Here is a 13,532-nt window from a genome sequence, read left to right on the forward strand (position 1 = left end):
AGAATCGAAGGACAGATAAAGAGTTTCCCAGACAAGAAAAAGGTAGTGGAGTTCATCACCACCAAACCAGTATTACAATGAATCTTAGAGGGACTTCTCAAAGAAGAAGTAGAAGGAGAAAGAGGAGAAAGAGTAGTAGTAGGAGGAGGAAGAGGAGGAAAAGGAGGAGAAGGAGGAGGAGGAGGAGGAGAAAAAAGACCACAAATATGAATAATAAAATGGCAATAACTACATATCTATCAGCAATTACTTTAAATGTAAATGGATTAAATGCTCCTATCAAAAGATAGGGTGGCTGAATGGATAAGACAACAAGACCCTTATATTTGCTGCCTACAGGGGACTCCCTTCAGACTGAAAGACACATACTGAGTGAAAGTAAAGGGATGGAAAAAGATGTTTCATGGAATTAGAAACAACAACAACAAAAAGCTGTGGTAGCAGTACTTATGCCAGACAAAATAGACTTTAAAACAAAGGCTATAACAAGAGAAAAGAAGGACCCAGTAATCCCACTTCTAAGTACTTATTTGAAGAAACTGAAAATGCTACCTAGAGGGGACCTGTGCATCCACATGTTCATTGCAGCAGTGTTTACAATGGCCAAGATGTGGAGGCGGCCTGGGTGTCCATTGATAGATGCATGGATACAGTAGGTGGTACATATGTACAATGGAATATTGCTCAGCCATGGAAGGGAATGGGCTCTTGCCATCTGCAGCAGCATGGATGGACCTGAAGGGTATTTTGCTGAGTGGAGTACATTAGACAGAGAAAGACAGATGCAATGGGATTTTGCTTATATGTGGAATCTAAAGACCAAAACAAACAAAAAACAAAACAGAAACAAATTCATAGATACAGAGAATATTTTGACGGTTGCCAGATGGGAGAGGACATGGGGGCGTGGGCAAACAAGGGGAACGGATTAAGAAGTACAAATTTGTTTAACAAAGTAGTCATGGATGTGTAAAGAATAGTATAAGAAATATAGTCAATAATATTGTGATAACTATGTATGGTGCCAGATGGGTACTAGATGTATCAGGTGATAGATGGGAGGAGGTTAGGGGCAGGATGAAAAAGGTGAAGGGATTGAGAAGTACAAATTGGTAGTTACAAAATAGTCAAGGCCATGGAAAGTACAGCATAGAGAATATAGTCAATAATATGGTAATAACTATGTATAGTGACAGGTGGGTACTAGACTAGTCAGGGGGACTTAAATTATATAAACGTCTAACCACTATGCTGTACACCTGAAATTAATATAAAATAATATTGAATATCAAAAATAAATAAATAAAAGTGGGAGGTAACACTCAACATTACACCCCAGCCCCAAAATAAAAAGGAGAGAGACAATCTGGTTAATCATGCATTCTTTCATTCAACAGACATTTTTTGAGCACCTATTATTGCTAGGCACTATGCTAATAAAGAGAAAGAATGTCCGGGGGAATCTTTTTTTGTTGAGGTATAATGGAAAATATATACTTATATTTTATATATATAATAATGGAAAATTTAAACTTTATATTATTGTTTGCCAATAGTTTGTTCCAGAACTTCAAAGTCTATCTGTCCAGACCTGTTTGGAAGGGGATGCGTTGTAATTACAGAATTTACATCAAATGATAATTTAATGAAAGACAAAGGGAAAAAATAGATATTTTTTGAGTGCCTACTAAATGCTGAGCATTGTGATTCAAGGTTTAAAAACTTTATCTCACTTAATCCTTACAACCTTCGGGAAGGTGGGTGCTTTTATCTCTAATTTACGGATGATGAATCTGAGGCTTAGGAGCTGAAATCACACACAAAGTGGTTGGGACTGTATTGAAACCAATTCTACTAATTCTGTTGTGAGTAAATTAATACAGAAGTTTTAATAGTGGTTTCTCTATAGGAACAGAATAGTTATGATCTCAGAGTTTGCTTAAACATTTTAAAACTCATTTTGTTGTTTTTAGGAAAAAGAAACAACTTTGGTGGTGGAGGCTGTAGTTACGAATGCATAGACTGCCCACAACAACACACACAAAACAAAACAAAACAAAAACACACAAAACAAAACACCATGAAAAAGAAAACTCTCAGAAATGTTCAATCCTTGCTTAACATCCAAGTTTTTTCTCCCAGGATTTGTGGTTACCCCATTTGCCTGAACGTTCATCTGATACTAAGATATTGTGCCTTGGTTGACTGCCCCGTTCCCAGGGTTTATTTACTAAATTGATTATCAGTATCTTCAACAGAGAACATCAAGATAGTAATCGTTAAGTTTGAGGAAGTATTTATTTTTTCTATTATCAGCAGACCCCTGGAATTAAACTAGCACAAAGAAAGAGACCAGCTGAACATTCCTGTTGATAGCAGATTAGGAATAAAATGGTAGGTACAGAAAGGATGACTAAAATTCTGAATTATTCATGTTTTTGGAGTGCTGATCCATAAAGTGAATTTGCATCATTGTTCATGAACTCTCTGTATTTCAGATTTTGTAACATCTTAAGAAGCTTAGACTATTCTTATTCTCGGGATAGGCGTGGATTGAAGTGGGAGCACACCCTATGAGAATAATATCTAAAAAGAGAGTATTTAGTGTGTCAATAAACAAACTTTAACTGAGTAAATTTGAAGATCTATAATAATTGGATTTATTAAATGATTCATGAACCAGGAAGCATCTCATCTAGCAAGTAGAAAAAATACTCTGAGGGGGTTATACAAGATGGAACGCTTTTATAGAAAAGAGGGTGGGACAAGGAAGTCATCAGTAAGAGAAAAATAAAAGTTCATTGGAGCAAAGAAAGAGTTCAGGTGACAATGACATCTTATTGGCTAAGCTACAGCGTTTCCATTGGCTGGGCTTGTTGCTGGACAACAGAAATATCTTCTTCCCTCCTTCTGTACCAGCACTTCCTGTTTGGGAGTGCAAGGTAGTCTCTTACTTTTGGAGTCTGTAACTGAATTAACTGAGGCTGTAATTGACGTGGTCTTCCTGTTTGGGGTAATTGACACTGGGAGTGGTAGAACCTGACAGTTCCCTCTACAGGCCTTCCGGACTCTAGTGTTAGTTGAGGTTTCCTTTATTAATTTCCACAAGTTCTGGATCAAGAAGTTGGAAGTAATCTAATCAAGGTTTGGAAAGGTAGAACCATAATCAGAAAAAGTCAAAATAGCATGATTAGGTGCAGGCAGGAAGGAGGCCAAGGATCATGAGAAAGAGAATAGAGAAAAAGAAGACCTGTGAGAATTAGGACTGGATACAAAACTCAAGGTGGAAAAGGAGTCTGGTGTTTCCAAATTTGTCCCTGTGACTGAGAGTGCCGCCACCTCATGTGCTTAATATTTCCTGTTTGCCTCTTAGATCCACTTTCACTTTCCTTCGCCACTCCATGCCTAGGGCTTCAGTGCCTTCCAGCTTTCGGTTAGGTTAAGATAAAGGAAAGCCCTGGCCTGAGGGTGGAGGGAGGACAGGGTGTTTATTCTCTTGGCTTCCTCCTTGCAGGGCCATTTCTGGCTGTCTGAGTCCCTCAACCAAAGTCACAGTTCCCCTTGAGGGCACCAAATCTACACATTCCTCTTTCATTCTGGGTTCTGAAACCTATCACTCCCCTTGTCCGTTTGGACCTTGGGTTTGTAACAACATAGCTACTGCTAACCCCCAGGTTACTGCACTGTGCCTTTTGGGACCCTGATCTTTACTTTTATAATAGTCCCTTTGTAAATAAGACTTCCTTAGTTTTGAAAGTACCAACTGTTTGTTTCCCATGGGGATCTTGACTATTATACTTCCTAATTTTATTTTCCCCCTTTTGGAAGCAGAGTGCTCATTTTTGCCTGAATTCTTTACTACATAGCTAAAAAACGATTTTGCAAGTTCCTTTTGTAGCTAGGCAGGGCCACAGTAGTAGAAATGATGTATGGTACTTGATATATCTCTCTAGAAGGAAGCGGGCCGACCCTTCTCTATTCCTCCATCCTGCTGTCCACTGTGTTTTCCCGAAAATAAGACCGGGTCTTACATGAATTTTTGCTCCAAAAAACTCATTAGGGCGTATTTTCAGGGGATGTCTTATTTTTTCATGTACAACAATCTACATTTATTCAAAGACAGTCAGTTGTCTTCTAGAACATCATCGTAACATACTAAATGCGTCCATCTGGCTGAAGATCTTAACTAGGGCTTATTTTCAGTGTAGGTCTTATTTTGGGCAAAACACAGTAGATGATGATGTGATTCCTGGAGCTCCAGCATCCATCCTAGAGCAGGAGGATTAGATCCACACCCTAGGAATAGTGGAATAGAATGTTAGAAGAGGCTTGGGTCTCTGGCAACTTGATAACTTGCTATAATGGCCCTGGACCACCTATCTCTTTTACATGAGAAATAAACTTTATATTGTGTAGTCTCTGTTATATTGCTGTTGTTGTTTTTTCTGTTATGTGTAACCAAACAAGTCCTAAATAATGTATTTTTGAAACTGAGATTTTATGCTGTGGTAGCTGCCAGTTTACATAACACTTATCACCTCCTAACACATTATTTTTTTATTGCCTGCTTCTTCTTACTAGAATGTAGGCTCCTTAGGGGCAGGGATTTGCTTATTTTGTTATATCTCCAGCCCCTAGAACAGAGTTCACTGTATAGTAGGGGCTCAACAAATATTTGCTAAATGAATGAAAAGGAATGAATGGAATCTGGTGCAAACTGCTGAGGTGGGCGATTACTGATGGAAGGAGCTACACTACTAAGTGTAGCTCTTGTACTCATTAGCATATAATGATTACACTGAAGTCTTGTTGTTTCACATCTCCATGCCTTTAGACCAGCTGTTCATTCTGCCAGGAATGCTTCTTCCCCTTGTTCACAAAATACACTCCTACTTATATGTCAAGTTTCAACTTAATCATCACTAATTTCTGGGATACCATCCTCCAGTCACAAGTAGAGTTGATCTTTCTTTCTCTTTTCTTCTTTTTCTTTTTCTTTTTCTTTTTGGCTTATAAGAGTTTATTTGAGCCCAACTAATGATATGTGCTGGGGAGCAAGATCTCAAATGTTCTTAATCTTTCTTTATTCCTCTATTTCCAATTCTTAGTTGAATTATAGCACTTCCCACCCTGCATTGCATGTTTTACCTGACTGCTTCTTCGATCAGACTTGGGGGCCCTGAGGGTAAAGTCTGTAACTCATTTATCTCTATATTCCCAGCATCTAGCCTAAGCCTGTGTCACGGTCAGACTCAGCATACGTTTTCTGAGTTATTAGCAAGATAACAGAGCTGAGGCTGTGATTTGATTATTCTAGTGGGAATAAAAACCATAATGACACTTCGGGATTACTGGTTTAGTTGGGGAAAAAAAGTAGTATACTGGACCAGGTGAAGGACAACCTGGATTCTAGTCCCAATCCTGGAACTTCTTACAGGTGACTTTAAATATTTTTCACCTCTTTGAACATCTAAACCGTCATCTATAAACTAGGACATAAAGACCCCACAGGGTTGTTGTGATTAGGTCAATGATTGTGCGTGAAAGCTCTTTGAAAACAAACCGGTACGCTTCAGACAACAACAAACTCAAATTACCTAAGTATGGAGTTTATCCTTTGAAAGACAACAGTAATCCCTAGAATATTCTCCTCTCAGTCCTCTAGGCACAAAGACATATCTATACTGTCGTTTACGTCTCTTCTCTTTATTCTTAGACCTAGAAGAGCCTCCATGAGCTGGGGCAGCTTTCACATTTTGAGTCCCCTCGTCTTGAATCGGTCTTCTCCTTCTGACGTAGTTAGTCCTAGGTATGCATATGTTTCATCTAGGATTAATGTTTATGACAAGGCCTTTCCCTGGCCCCTGCAAATCCAAACTAAAGAGCAGCCAGAATCTCAGGCCTCCTTCTGCTTGAAACCTGAGCTAAAATGGCTCCAGCATGTGGACGACCCCTCCCCTCAGCCTCTCAAAATTGGGCCTTTTCAGTAAAAGACAGGATAACACTCATTTTTTTCCCTGTCTTTTGAGTCTTACCTTGATTTGCTCTAGCAGGCTAAAGAACTTAGCAACTCAGCTAATGAGGAGTCATTATGATCTAGTGTGAAGGAGGGAAGAAGGGGCAGGAGAAGGTTACAATAACACAAGTGCCTTTTATTGGCTACCCTTAGTGCTCAGGGATATTTTCATGGGCCTCACCTAGAGTTATACTTTGATCAAATGAAAAGATGGGATCATTAACTCAGCCCTGGAATGCCGTCTAACAACACTGAAGAGGTGATTGCTGTAGTCTGATTCCTCTGGATTGACTGCTCACAGAAGGTACAGGATGAGTATTTCATAAGTTTCTCCAACACTCCTACTGCTTCTGTTTTCATGATGATTACAACTACCTTTTCCCATTTTCCCTTATAGTGTCCATAATCTCAGGTTAGCTCTTTGGATTGAAAAGTCTTCCTTTCCAGGTCATAAGTGCCCCGATGAATGCTAGGAACAGCGATGGCATTCAGTTTTTCAGACTTCTGCTCCATTCAGACTATTTCTACCACACTTGCCAAATTCAATCTTACTTCCTCACTTTTGCTCCCACTATCACCCTCACCCTTATTCATCTTAAATCATCCTCCCATACCCAGTTCTCAAGAGCCATCCCAATTTAATTCAACTTTTTTCAAACTCCAAGTAATTATTATGTAGTAGGCATTGTGTTAGATTGTGAGGACACAATGTTTAATGAGAACGTGGTTTCTGACCTCATGGAGCTCACATTTTCGGAGGGAAGGAAGGTGAGAAAGCTCATGTGCTCAGACACATGACTTAGTGGCATAGGAAATACATAGGCCTGGAAGAGTTTAGGGCAACTTATGTATTTTCTATGAAACTGTTTTGAACCACTGAAGCCCACATTGACGTAAATTTTCAGGGAACTCTTATTATACTTGGAGTCACTTAGTTTAGTCCATGTTATTTTTGTGTCACAACCAGATTTAAGACCCTTGAGTTTAAGAACCATATTCTTTTGTATCCCACCCGTGGCACATAATATATTATTGAACATAACATTCAATAATACTTAGTAATACTTATTTGTCTTAATAGTTGGCTGCTTGATTTCAGGTGGAATGAGGTTGAGAAAGAGCTTAGGTTGACGAATCAGGCAGCACGAGGTTCTAATTTTAACAACGGCATGTGTTAGTGGTAGACTAGCAAGACCTTCAGTCTCGCCTAGTCTCAGTTCTTAAAATGGAGATGAGAACATCTTCCTCTGAAGTTGTTATGATTTAATTAGGTAACAAGTGAAGTGCCTGGTTTTAAAGTAAAATTTTCTTTCTTCTTCCTCCTCTTTCTGAGAGGGATATGGGAAAGACATGATCCTTAGTACCATTTCACAGCTAAAGTGATCATACTTTTAAAAATGAAAAATACAGACATAAGCTTTGAAAGCTTTTTCTTCAAACTGGTGAATTTATTTATATAAAAAGCCTTGCAACTTCCCATGTGAGGTTGCAGCCAGGAGACGGCCTTCTATGAGCCAGGAAGTGAGCTCTTACCAGACACTGAATGTGTCTGCACCTTGGTCTTGGACTTCTCAGCCTCCAGAACTGTGAGAAATAAATGTTTGTTGTCTATAAACAGAAAAAAAAGCCTTGCAAAAGCATAAAAATTAAACCATATCTAGTGATTCAAGAAGTTACAAGATTGTAAACTCCATGAGAACAAGGACCATGTCTGTCATGTTCAATATTGTAGCTTGCTTATTTCGTAAAAGATATTCAAGGAAAATCTAAAGGAATAAATAAATAGATGATAAGTTGATATAAAAAGAAATACAGGGCCGGACCGGTGGCTCAGGCTGTTGGAGCTCCCGACTCCTAACTCGGAAGGCTGCCGGTTCGATTCCCACATGGGCCAATGGGCTCTCAACCACAGGGTTGCCAGGTCAATTCCTCTGATGGGGAAACTGACGTTAAAATGGTTCCATGCCATGTGGAACTGAGCTAAAATGGTGGTCCCAGTGGAGAGAGAAGTCTCCAGCCTAAGCCCCAGCCCACTTCCTCATAACCTCCTCCAAGCCACATCTTGAGCCAATCACCAGATGACACCCACCCCTTCCCCGACTCAAGGAAGTCCCCAATCCATAAAAACCTGCTCAAAACCTTGCTGGGGCTCAGTCTTTTGGGAAGGATCCCACTGAGCCCGCCGGAGTAATAAGACTGTGTTCTCCCTGATCTCTGCGTGCTGCTTGAGTTTCTCGGTCCTTGCCATTTTTCTGCAACACCTCGAGTCTCACAGGGATGGTGGGCTTCGCCCCCTGCAACTAAGTTTGAACATGGCACCTTGAGCTGAGATGCCGCTGAGCTCCCAGATGGCTCAGTTGGTTGGAGTGTGTCCTCTCAACCACAAGGTTGCCGGTTCAACTCCAGCAAGGGATGGTGGATTTCACCCCCTGCAATTAGTAATGGCAACTAGACCTCGAGCTGAGCTGCACCCTCCACAACTAAGACTGAAAGGACAACAACTTGACTTGGAAAAAAGTCCTGGAAGTACTCACTGTTCCCCAATAAAGTCCTGTTCCCCTTCCCCAATAATAATAAAAAAATACAACAATTCCCAAAAATCAGTTTAGATTTTCTGGATATTTGAAATTTGGACTGTTTCAAAAAATTGAGATCAAAACTCTATACTTCTGACCGTAATCTGCCTGCCTGTGGCACAAACCCCCAGGCCTAACGGAGTTTGATTCAGGATGGTTGGCTTCCATGCTGAAGCAGTTGCTCCTGACAGCTCAGTGGGGCAGCTACAAGCAGGATAGGCACAGAAACGGAAGTAAGGTCAGAGCAAGGTCTAAAAATGCCTCAAAATGTTGATTTTGAGAAGAACAGGAAGAGTGACACTAATCTAGCCAACTATTCTCTGAAAAAAAGGGAGGCTTTTGACCAGTCAGGATTTGGTGGTAGATAGGTAGCACCACATTTCTAGAGTATTTTCTAGTTTTCAAAACACTTTTATACACATTCTGTCATTTGATCTTTCCAACAACTGTATAGATTCAGTAATTCAATAAACATTTGAGCATTTTTTAGATCCCTGATACTGTGCTTAGTACCACAGGACATAAATATGAATGCCATTGTTCTTTCTTTATAATAATAAAAATAACAATTACCATTTATTGGGTCTTAACTACTTGACAAGTCTATATAATTTTTAATTTGTCATCTCATTTAATCCTCAAATAATCTGTGAAATTGGTATTATTATTATTGCTCGTCTTACACATAAAAAATAATGTTTAGAGTTGTTAATAACTTGTTAAGATAACATAGTTAATAAGTAAGAGGAACAAATAAGTTAATCAGTAAGATGTGGGACTCTAACCTGGGTTTACCTGACTCCAAAGCCCCTATTCTTTTAAGAAGCTACCAAAAGATCCTAGTAAATAATTTGGTGAACCATTGCTCACTGCTAGAAATATGTCTCAAATCCTATATGAAATTAAATAGAGTACATGTTTACAGTCTTTTACATTTAAATGTTTTTTGCTAAATAGTCATTCCTTACAGCAGCTTTTTTGGAGAAGTATTTGGCATTGTAGATCAAAATTTAAAATGCTTAACCCTTAAGCCAGGAATTCTACTTTAGTAATTATCAAATGAATCTAAGTAAGCAAATATATGGTAATGTTTTGGGTTGGTGTAATGACCAGTGGGGAAAAGAAAGGGGAGGGACACACGTTAGAATGGGGCTAATTATTTAATATCTAATCAATGTATTTGGCAATATGCAATAGCAAAAGACAAAGGCAATTAATAGAATATGCTAGTGTCAGAAAGTAAAGGTGGTTAAGACTAAACTATATACATTGATAACAATGTCATGTCAAAGGAGTACACATACATATAAGTTTAAGAGATCCCAACATATGTTTACTATTGATCAAAAATCACTGGGCTAAATACACAAATAATATCAGTGAGGGGTATCCAAAAGCAGTAATGAGCTTTATAGGATAGTGACTGTTACAGTAGATGGCAAAAGCTCACCAAACTGGGGGAGAAAAACAATGGAAAAGTCATAAATCAAAACCTTGCCAGGTCTGTAGCGGAGAGAAACTCAGGCGTCTCCCACACCGCTGCTGGCTAGTTCCCAAGAAAGTTGCTGTTGTTGTCTTTGTTGTTGTTGCTGTTAGACGTCAAGATGTCTTCTGACGCTGTAAGCTGCAAGCTGCATACAAGTTTTCTAGATGTTAACAAGTTCTCGAGAAGGCTAACTGCGGGGAACAACACTGGAGAGGCTGGGAACCAGCCAGACCTCACCAGGTTCGCAGCTGGAAGTCAGGACATCCCCCGGTGTTGCAACCTGCATGTTGCTGGAAGTCTTCAAAATGTTGGAATGATGAAAAATCACCAATGACAAATGATAAAATGACAAAATAATAATTACACTGCCAACTGAGGTCTATCTTAGATGTTCTCCCAGATGTAACCTAGAGCCAAGTTTCTTGTTCCTGCCTCCCCCTCCGAGAATGGCCAGTTCCGGGCGGGTCCAGTATTACTGATATGAGTGCTGCCCATTGGACTGAAGGGCCAATTCATCCAGATAAGCAGCAAGGCCTGGCAAGGTGCCTGCCACGTCGTCCTGATATAACTTAGCTACTTCGTCACTTCATCTGCTGATGTGGGCGAAACAGACAGAAAGCAGCATCATCTCATATCTTCCCTTCTCAGGAGGATGAGACCAAAAGGGGAATTCTCTCAACCCTGATCATAGAATTTTTATAACCCTAAGTTAACTATCACTTCACAGCACAGACAGAACAGTAGCCTAATCTCACATCTCCCTTACTCGGAGGATGAGACCAAACAGAAAAGCAATCTCATCTCATGTCTCCCCTGCTCAGGAGAATGAGACCAAAGGGGGACAGAAAAGCAACCTCATCCCACATCTTCCCCACTCGGGAGGATCAACCCCTGATCACAGCACAGAAATCACCTCACATGCAGGAACAGATAAAAGCTAATAGACGAAAGCTCGCATCAACCAATGAAGGCAAATTTTCCTCAACGTCTACCCTACAGCTGGGTTGTTCCTGAAACAGTCCCTGAGACAAGGATTTTAGAATAAGTGGCTTATTGGAACAGTGTCCCCAGAATCACTGGTAAGGGAGTGGGGAAATGGGTGAGGTAAGGGAAGGAAGCCAATAAAGCGTGCAAGATTAATTAACAGGTTATAACTGTGGGCAACTCGGGCTCAATTCTTCTCAGGGGAATTATGTAGAATTTGCCTCAGATGTGTCTTACTCAAAAAAGTTGAGGTTGGTATTCTCAAATTCCCATCTGTCACTGGATGGTGGGCTGATGACTTGCTAACACCTTGCACTTGGTTGGACCAAGCCCTCTCCTCCCACTGAGAAGGCCTGAGACCAAGTCACAGGTGCTTGAAGTAGAAAGAGATCCCAAGTGTAAGGAAACAGTGAAGGTCAAGGGAATATCTGTGGGACACCGACAGCATATATTGTAGTATATTAATAATATACAAAGGTGTTAGTTGAGTCATTGTGTATTATAACTAAATACAATACACAACCTAAATATACTTTAGAGAGGATTGGTTAAGGTTGCCTGAACGTCCTTATGAAAAAGACATGATTTCTCTTAAGCTTTTTCAAAAACTAAAGCCAGGAGTCCTTAACCTAGTCTGGAGGGTCAGAGAAGTCATCTTTAGGAAAGTGACAGTAGACATGTATATGTTGGGTGGGAACACTGAGGGGAACAATCCAAGCAGAAGGGATGGCATTGCCAAAGCCCTGAGAAAGGAAGAGTCTGGGAGCTTTGCTGATTGTGGCTGGAATATAGAGAACAAAACTGGCTTCCTGAGGCTCAGGAGAAGGCAAGGCCCAGCGTAAGTGGATCTTGAAAAATCAAGGCTTGATCCTAGGGGCGATGGGAAGCCATGGAAGCGTTTAAGTTTTTGCAGCACGTTTAGAATGATGGCTCTAGCTGCAGAATAGAGAGAGTAGGAACCTGCACTACACTGCTTGGCCTCTAAGTCCTTTGGTGAAGTGAATGTCAGGTTGTCAAGAAGGTATTCCAAGGTTTCTAACAGGCGGATAATTATTGTTGTATTTAAACAAAAGAATTGTATGTTCATTTCAAATTATCCGAGATACTTTAAATTGTTACCGTGTTTCCCCGAAAATAAGACCTATCCAGACCATCACCTCTAATGTGTCTTTTGGAGCAAAAATTAATACAAGACCCGATTTTATTTTAATATAAGACCGGGTATAATATAATATAATATAATATAATATAATATAATATAATATGATTAATATGATTAATATAATTAATATAATATAATATAACATAATACCGGGTCTTATATTAATTTTTTCTCCAAAAGATACATTAGAGCTGATGGTCCAGCTAGTCTTATTTTTGGGGAAACACAGTATTACCTACCCCGATTCAACAAACAACTTTGTTAACATGAATTTTTAACTGTCCAAGACTGGCTTTGTACAAAGAAAAGACTTTTAATCAGTATTGAACTTTTTAAAAATTAATATTCAATATATTAAAATGACAATTGAAGAAACTTAGTTTTCATTATATCTTTGAGTTACAATAATACATTCAATTATTTTATTTATACATCTAGAAAATGTTAAAAATTGCCTGATTAATATTCAATCAACTCCACTTGAATAAACAATCTTCATCAAACAATTAAACCTATTTGCAACTTAGTTAATTGCATTTCTTTAAACTTTTAAACTGCATTTGTAAATTTAATACATTCTGTTTTAAATACTTTAAATTCTTGACCTCATAAGCAAAATATTTTCAAGTTCTTGAGTTCTTTTAAATATAAGTCTAACACCAATTACTCAATTACACATTTTTGTTTGGAAATTATAAGATTGTGTGTCAGATTCTCTAAAATTACAAATAGGACTTTTAAAAAGTGACTTACTTAAATTGATGTAATACTCAATTTATTTAAACACAGCTCATCTCAAAACAATGAGAGTTCTTTGAGCATATCAAAAATGTTTAAAGTAGATTATCTGAGGTATAGTGTTACAATTCTGCTTCCGAGGCAGATGTTTTTAGAAAAGGCTTTGGTTGTTGATGCCTTTGATTTGTAGCAGGGGAGTAAAAACGTTTCAAGGACTGTCAAAATAACACCATGTAAAAGTCTTACAACCAGACTTTTTCTTTGATTTATTATAAAACGAAGTGAATAAACAAAAGTATATGAAAATCCTGGCTTCTCAGAAGTTATAGGGCAGCTAATTTTTCTGGAATGATCTCTGAACATCAAAACAATTTTAAAAATAAATTCAGTTATTTGTTTGTAATAGAACACTCTGAAATGTTCTAGATGGTGAAGTTATACAGAAGGTCATGAGTCAAAAATAGCGTGCATTTGCAGACTTCTGGCAAAAGGTAAAATATTCATCGACATAAAGAAAATGAAACAGTTCCTCTGAGGAAATGATTTACTTAAGAGGTAGAATGTTAATAT

At 38.8% G+C, this 13,532-nt stretch overlaps 1 long non-coding RNA gene across 1 annotated transcript in view; it reads left to right on the top strand.

Annotated features, from left to right (window-relative positions):
• The window catches only part of LOC308503167, a 44,909-nt gene that overhangs the window by 27,608 nt on the left and 3,769 nt on the right, over positions 1 to 13,532 (top strand). Inside the window, exon 2 of the long non-coding RNA XR_013994155.1 lies at positions 2,317 to 2,394. This is a non-coding gene — a long non-coding RNA (uncharacterized lncRNA). The remainder of the gene's footprint in view (positions 1 to 2,316; positions 2,395 to 13,532) is intronic.

The sequence above is a fragment of the Rhinolophus hipposideros genome (assembly GCF_964194185.1).
Source record: "Rhinolophus hipposideros genome assembly, chromosome: 10".
NCBI classification, from domain to species: Eukaryota; Metazoa; Chordata; class Mammalia; order Chiroptera; family Rhinolophidae; genus Rhinolophus; species Rhinolophus hipposideros.